Below are 8,230 nucleotides of genomic sequence, written 5' to 3' on the forward strand. Positions count from 1 at the left end.
TAACACATCAGAGATAAAGCTGATAAATCTGGAATCATTCTGTAACACTTATTTCTGTGTGATACTGTACACAATCCAAGCAGTTTGCAGATCTTGACCAGTGGAATCCAGAAAAGCAAACTATTGTGTATCCACGAATGAAATACTCATTGCAGCAAGTGACTGCAAATTTCAGCTAGTTTCTGATAATACTTTGTGATGCACAACACTGATATGAGCAGAAAATCATAACAGAATTAAATAATGGATGGTACTCTCCAGCTCCTAATTTTTGGGAGAAGGCTTCAAAACTTATTTACCTTCTTCTTTTTTGAATAGAAATTCCACAACTTCTGGTTTCTTCCAGTTCAAGTAATGTATGATGATAAAAATATGCAGAATGCTACTTCAGAAAACTGCACCATAAAAATAGCTGTGAAACTTAGGTCTTCTCTTGTAGTTACACAAGAACTATCTCAGGTGTCCTAGATCCTATCTTGAGAACTTCAGTCTTGAATGGTGTAACTAAAGAATACAATGGTTTACGTATGCAATTAGGAAATTGAATTCCTGTGGGAGCAGAAATGCGGGTGATGTGTAGTGGCATCTTCAGGAAATTGAAACACTATGGCAGAAAGCTCTTGGTCAGCATGACTGTACAATGGACTGAACTGGTAGTATTTTAAACACAAGAGACTTACAATAACACTACCACGGTTAAAAACTTAGCGGTAGTTTTGATTGTTTGGGCATACAACCTTTTTGACAAGTATTTATCATGTATGTTGGACACAAAATGTCTTCTGTGCACTTGTCAGAAAGACAAGCAAGGACATGAAAGAGGACAGTAAAGACTAAAAACAAGTGACTGAGTCCTGGATGCTGTCGTCACAGCCATGAAATTGTATCTCAGATAATTCTTGCCTGTTCTTGGTTATCCAGTGCATCAGGGTGTGGAAGAGCAACTGCAAATACAGGAGTACAGAGAACTACTGTTCAAAAGAAAAATAACCCCCACTTCTAGTTTTAGCCAAGTTGTAAAAGAATTGATCTAGATAAAGAATTCTGAGTGTGAGATTTTGGTTTAATACTTTGCTATATGGCATGCAGTTACTATATACACACACATTTATATAAATTATTTTTTAAATAAGGTGTTAGAAGATGATTACAAACTCGGCTGTCATCCCTAGAAGTCTGACAACACTCAGTTCTCCCTTCAGCTTGGATAGCCAAGAGTGAAACACAAAGATTAGACAGATAAATATAAAGGGATTTCTCACTCTGAGACATGTTATAACAGATGCATCAAACTCTGTTAAGCAGCTGCAGAACCCTTGGGTTATGACAGAGGCCCCTAGTTCTTACAGGAGCTTGGCACCTTGAAGGGGCGCTTACCACCTCCAGGTGTTAAGCAAGCTGTTCAGCACCTTGAAGAATGAGGTTTTACTCAGACTTGCACGTAAAGCTCCAATTAATGTGCATTAGAGTCACAGGCTTGATAAAGAAAGAGAGTAATTATCACCTGCCTGCTTAGATATTGCTGACTTCTTATAGCACTGAAGAGCTCCTAGCTTTTGAAAGAGAAAATTTGTTGGTTTAAGTAAAATAGATTGGATGTATGGTTTATAATTCATAAAATCTAGAGGGAGTACAGAATTTGCCTATGAATTATGTTTTAAATAAAAACTGAAGCAACAGAAAAAACCAATTACTCATGTAATATTGATGATCTCCATAGAGGAAAAGATATTTCTCCAGGACTGCAAGGAATTAAACAGATTATGGAGATTATGGAGAGACACTGCCAAAGCTAAGGACAAAGTATAATCAGTTTACAAAATCCATTCTATTTTCTTTATCTGTTCCCCAAAGCCACAACATTAATACAATTTTCCTTCAAATTTGTCCCAGGCCTATTTTTTCAGACTAACTCTTTTTAGACTCATTTTTGCAGCAGTTTAACAAATCTGGGAGATCCCTACACAGTCAAAAAAGGAGGAGATGTATTCCCCAGGACTCTGAGAGTCCATTTCTGGGAACCATCTGCAGTCATTTTTACTGTAAAACAGGGTCATATTCAGAGCTGTCGGTAACTGATGCAAGATCTAGGAGACTGTCAAGAATAAAGCTGGTTTGTTGGCACGATTCATTTTGAGAGAAACTGAGCCTTATCTCAGAAGCCCGTAAAAGACCTGTGACTCCTGAAATATAGACCACACTCACTGAGGTCCTGGTAAGTTTTATATTGGCAGCTTGTGTATAAATTAACAACCAAACTCTAATTTCTTCCTAAGATACGCTCCATGATATACATATCTGGTTGAGAGAGAGAATGTGGAGTTTAAGTAGAGTCTATTTCATTTAAATTGTTAACAGATGTGACAGTCACACCCCAGGTTTTCTCTTTTGGGTTGGATTCACCACTGCTGTGCACTATACACTGGTTATTTTTCTCATGACTGAAATGAATATAAATTTACTTGCTGGCAGCTAACTGCATGGGTATAAATGGCTGCCTAAGCTGCAGAAAAAGGGTGATTCAAATGTGCTGGATGCACTTGGGGCAGACATAACAGAGCTGGCTTCCTCTTGGTCGTGTCAGAGGGATCTTTTTGGCAGTCTATCACGCTGCACTGCACAAAGCTATTTCATCCATTCCAGCCCCAGCAAGCAAGGCAGGCTCATTGACCTCAGCAAAGCAGGCAAATGCATTTTTCTGCCCCACAGATGAAGGAGATTAAATATATTATTCTGTCCTCATACTGGGTCATAAAAAATCAATTTTGTGGCAGCAGCAAAGCTGCTCACTAAAGTTATTTTCCACAAGCCCTGAGGCTGAGCAAATCCCCTTCTCAGCAGGGGTGATCATGGATCTGCTGCCTCCATGCCTGGATCCAGTAAGAGCTTGCCCCTCTTTTCCCTCCCATCTCCTGTGCCCAGCCCTACCCAGTGATGCCATCCCACTGACCAGGGAAAAGGTGAGACAAGGTGTTGTGGTTTGGGCCAGACTGACCACTGAAGTGAACGACAGATGCTGTTCCCCACCTCTCTCTCCAAGGAGAGGAGACAAAGAGAGGAAGAGTTTAGAAAAAAATTAAACTACTTTAATGAAATATTAATAAATTAATAAGATAATTTTGAAAAGAAAATAATGAAATATATACAACATATACAGAACTAGTATTTAGGTCCCAGGACGACGATCACATCACTGGCATGCAATGGGAAAATCCCAGACTGGACTCAGCGATGGACTGGAACTGGATTCAAGATCTAGAGTCAGGAGCTCACGGATCGGAATCAAAGGGAGACGAATAGACAGAGTCCTCCTTGGATGCTGGCCACTGAAGAAAGAGGGCTGACCCTTTGATCCCTCAGATTTTATACTCAGCATGATGCAGGTGGGATGGAATACTCTGTTGGTCAGTTTTGGGTCACCTGTCCTGTCCCCTCCTCCCCACAGATGTGACCCCTCTACGCTTTTTTTGCTTCTGACCCTCCAATGGGGCACACAACAAAGTGAGCTGACCCAGGTTGTTATAGCAATAAGTATAAGCAAGAGCCTCTCTGCATACCATCCCTTGGCATAAATTGCAAATAATCAGGTCTTATCATTCTGAGAATGAACAGTGTCTCTATAATGTGCTGTTAATTTCAGAGTTCCCTTAATTAGAAGAGGCTTAGCTAAAAAGTAAAATTACTGAACAGAAAATTGGTTCTGTTTTACCTCAAATCAGGACACAAAGTAGTGCTGCCCACCACTGGGTTTCCTCTTTGCTCTTACCCCCATGCTTGGGAAGCCTCCTGGTAGTGTGGCTTCTCTCCCCACGAGGTGCAGAGTCAGGAACAACGCAAGGGCAGGGGTACAGGCAGCAGCAGAAAGCTGTGAGAGAGCTACTGGGGCTGCGGAGCTTGCTTAGATCCTTGTAGTCAAAATGTGAGCTATGGGGATTGATCATCCTCCTGAGACAACAGTGGAATTTTTTCACCTGTCTTCAGTGAGAGTATGTTCAGATTCCAGATATGAGAGTGAAAAAGAAGCTGAGCTCTGTGTCTACTGAAACCAAATGTAACATTTGGAAAATTTCTGAGGCTCTATATTTCTTTTTTCCTTCCCATTTTTTTGTCCAAAACAGACTGTGTAAAAAAATTCTTCATTAGACCATCTTTATCCTTGTGCGTGCTGGAGCAGGAACTGACAGTGGACAGAGGCACTTGGTGTCAATAATGAAAGTGCCTTGCTGTGAACTGTAAATATTGTTAAAGTTAGAATATACTGTACTTAGGTTCCACATTATCTTTTTGTAAAGTCAATCTGTTAATATTCCGCAGAGAGACATTATTAGCAGGAACAGACATCCCATTTTGGCACTAACTCTATGGGGAGATGCAGATGTATCACATACGTACAAGGGCCAGTTGGCAGACAGATCACAGTTTCTTGTATACCAGTGGTGTCAAGCCAACCCTTGAGAATTTAACTCTAGTGTATTAATAAAAATAGAAGGCACTTTTGCGTAGTAACTGCTTTTCCTATGTCTAAAGTGCTCCATAAGTCAATTCTGTAAGCTAATGGGATGGTAACGGATCAATAGCAATAGCGTGAGAAAATGTCGCTCTAGCACACAGAGACCATCAGATAAGCTGATTAATGCTCCATCAATCATCTGGTACAATAGAAATACTCATTATGAAAGAACACCAGCACATGATCTCTTTGGAAAATAAACACTCGAGCCTGACTCTTTTTTTTCCACAAATGCTGGAATGTTCCCTAAAAGCATTTGTGAAGCGGCCAGATACATTGACCACACATAATGCAAGAAAAAATGGCTCTCCAGCTGTAATTGTTCTTCAGCCATAATCCTGAGAAACAGACAAAGCCAGTCTTTCATGTTTCCCATGTCCCTTTGGTGTCAACAAGTCAAATGAAACACCCTTACAGGAATTACATCGAGAGAGATAGGTTTGCTTATTGCTTGGGAGTGATGAACAGGTCCATTCTGTCCCTTACTTTATGACCCACTGGCTAATCTGATAAACTAAAGCCAGGAGTGTGGAGAACACAAGGGCTTAAGGATATGAGTAATTTTTCTTGCCCGTAAAAGTCATTATCGCATGTTATTCTGAAGCAGCCTTAGACTTTGAAACCCAGAAATAAGGGGCAGGATTCAAAATTTCAGTAAACTTAAAAACCAAAACTCAGCCAAGCTTCACCCTGAAACCTGAGAAAGCCAAATGCCTCCCTCATCAGGTTTCATGGAAAGCACATTATCACTGACAAGCACTGGATATTTTGCTAAGGGGAGAGGAAAACCTTCATTACCTGAGAAAAGCTTAGGAAGAATTGAACGGTTCCATATATGAATAGTGAATTACACAGTCCTGCCAGTGAGCGTTCCTTTAACCCTTGAGTTTTACTTCCTTTTTCCCTCAGATGGCCGTCAGTGGTTAGTGAAATTTCATAGAATCATATTTAGAATTTAGAATCAATTTCTGGGCTCAGGGCTTTTTTTCAGGCAGACTCGCTTCCAGCTGCTTTCTGTAAAGAAGCCTTAGAGTTGTTCCCTGTAGCTGCAATACTGCCAGCAGCAGTCACAGCATTTCTGCCTTATCCATGTCATACCCATCCATGTCATACTGCCTCTGTGCTCGGTCTGCTCAGTATAAAGCCTCTCTTATCTATCCCAGTAGTTCTAGGGATGGTGCTCTCCCTGTTTCTATTGTCCATTCCTCCAGGCAATGCCACAGCCAGGGTGGTTTCTGGTCAGTGGAGTCCAGACAAAGGAGAGAGCAAGTCATCAGACCAAAGCCTGGGTTTCAGCTCTGTGAAGGCACTTGGGAAATTTCTGAGCACCAGAGATATCCTTCTGCTTGAGAAGGCATCTCAAACCTTGCCCTGGCCCATGTCCCTGAACTGAGAGTTTGGATAAGGCGGTGTGTTCACTTGGGGGTTTTAAAGGGTCACCATTTTTTTGCATCCACCTCTTCTTTTTCCACCAGCCACTTTCACCTCCTGGAACCTGTTGCTACCTCAACTTCTTGCCATCAAGAGCAGTATCAGCTGCACCCCATGCCTGTCTCAGGGATATCCGCTGTTGCTGTAGGCAGAGAGGGGGAAGTAAGAGAAAGCAGCAATGGCTGGAAGGTCTGTCTCTTGCCCCTGCTGCTTTGGCAGCTCAGTCATAGCCTCTGGAGGAGGTATTTGTCTCTTCAAGTGTCATTCATACTTGAATAGCCATCCCATCTCCTCCAGGGAAGAGACCAGATGGAAGTGTCCTGTATGCCAGATCTGACTACAGGTTGCCTGTGGGACCACGCTGGCTCAGACAAGAGGGCTCACCAGCTTCACATCAGAAATTCAAAGGATTTCTGTCCAAACCCCACGCTGCTTGGCCTGGCCTGAAATCATGCAAAAGCTGCCTGCCCACTTCATTACCTCCTGTGTGTCCTCTGTAGATGGCATCAGAGAGCTCTCTCCATCTGTGAGCTTTAGCCTTCAGGGCTAACGATGCTTTTGTCATTTTCAGTCTTGGGTCATTCTCATGTGTGGCACTTTTACAATTATCACAAACTTGCTCGTTTCTGCAGTAGAACCAGTTGATTCACACAGCAATAAGCAGAGCATGTCACCGGTAGTCAGGATACTCCTACAGAGTCTAGACACTACAATGGAGACCTACAGCATGAGGCACATTATCTCATGTGGAACACCACAGTTAATCACACTAAAAAAATAAGAAGTGTAAGAAGATGCTGTGAACTAATTTAGGCTTAAGCATGATGCAAAATTATGCTCACAGAATGAAAAATTACCAATTGATGCCAGTGTGCCTTTGGGTATTCTCACTGCAGAAGAGCACAAGGATTTAGTATCTTACTAACTCATTCTTGGTTTTATAAAAGTTATTTCCCATTAAAAAAAAATCCCTCAAGGGCATGACCTACTAAACCACATTCTCTCATGCGGCCTGAAGTATTATCTGTACAATAACAATCCTGTCATTGGAATGCAAGACACCACATTATTTTTAGCAGATTAGTATCCAAAATCATTCAACCACAAGCCAAGGATCCCTTCTGAGAAAAACCATGAGCTCGATTGTCCATTTATTACCTGCTAAAATGTTCCCATTTGCCTTCCCTTTGCAAAATTTGGCTCTTAGTGCTCAAAGAAATTCATTTCAGAAAAGATATTTTCACAGTAATAAATCTCTGCATTGCGTCAAAGGGTGCAAGTCGGAGGGGAGTATCAGGCTATATCCAGGCAAAACTGTATCTAGGACAGGCAAACAGGCTCGATTACCTATTTGATCATGGGGGACTTGTGGCAAAAGTCAGAGCAAAATGAATTGACTGTTGTAGTGTGTTGCAAACTCATTTAACGAGATAATACAGGCTGGATGCCTCAGTCAGTCCTTCCTGGGCAGGGAGCAAAGGGAACTGTATGGAGTGCCCAGCTGGAAATACCTTCTGAAGGTCTGAGCAATTGCCCTCTCACTGAATTTTTGTGAGTGTGTGTGTGAAGGCAAGGAGACATCTTTCTAAACTGGTATTTCTAAGGTGGAAATAAATAATAGACTCTGCCAGGTGCCATGAGATGAGTGGTGGCAAAACTGTGAGCTAATCTGTCTTGCTTTTTATGGTGACACTTCCCAGACAAAGCACCTCTGTGTCTCGTAGGCAAACACAGACCTGAGAATGTGGCTGCCTTGCAGGGAGGAAGAGCTGAGTGTGGCATCACCTTTTTTTGTCTCTTCCCAAGGAAGAATGCTCACTCAAGCATTTTCCAGAAGGAACAGACTGGCTGCTCCAAATACTGCCTATGGCAAAGCCATCTCCTAATGCTGCAAATCAGGCCAGATTTGTTTTGGAAACCTGCTTTTCCAGAGCGGTCTGGCTGACATACTAATTATTCCCTATTCTTGGCAATTGCTTGCTCTGACTGAATGTCCTTTTGAAAACTGTTGACAAGATCTATGCACCACCCAGAAGAGCCTGGCCTGCACACAGCCTGATCTACACAAAGTATTCTTTGCTGAAGTTCACAGTGTGCAAGTGGGTGCTGGACAAAAAACTAGCTGCAAACATGGGCAAGGAATAATTGTGGTCAGCATTACTGCAGCTACCAGGGTGAAATTCATGTCACAGATCATCCACAGAGAGGCAAACCCAAAAAAATCCTCAGATATTTTATTTGCAAAGAATACCCTGGCATTCTGTCCTTTTAGGCAGTACGACCTTAAGT

The sequence above is a fragment of the Numenius arquata genome, chromosome 2, assembly GCF_964106895.1.
Source record: "Numenius arquata chromosome 2, bNumArq3.hap1.1, whole genome shotgun sequence".
In the NCBI taxonomy this organism is placed as follows: Eukaryota; Metazoa; Chordata; class Aves; order Charadriiformes; family Scolopacidae; genus Numenius; species Numenius arquata.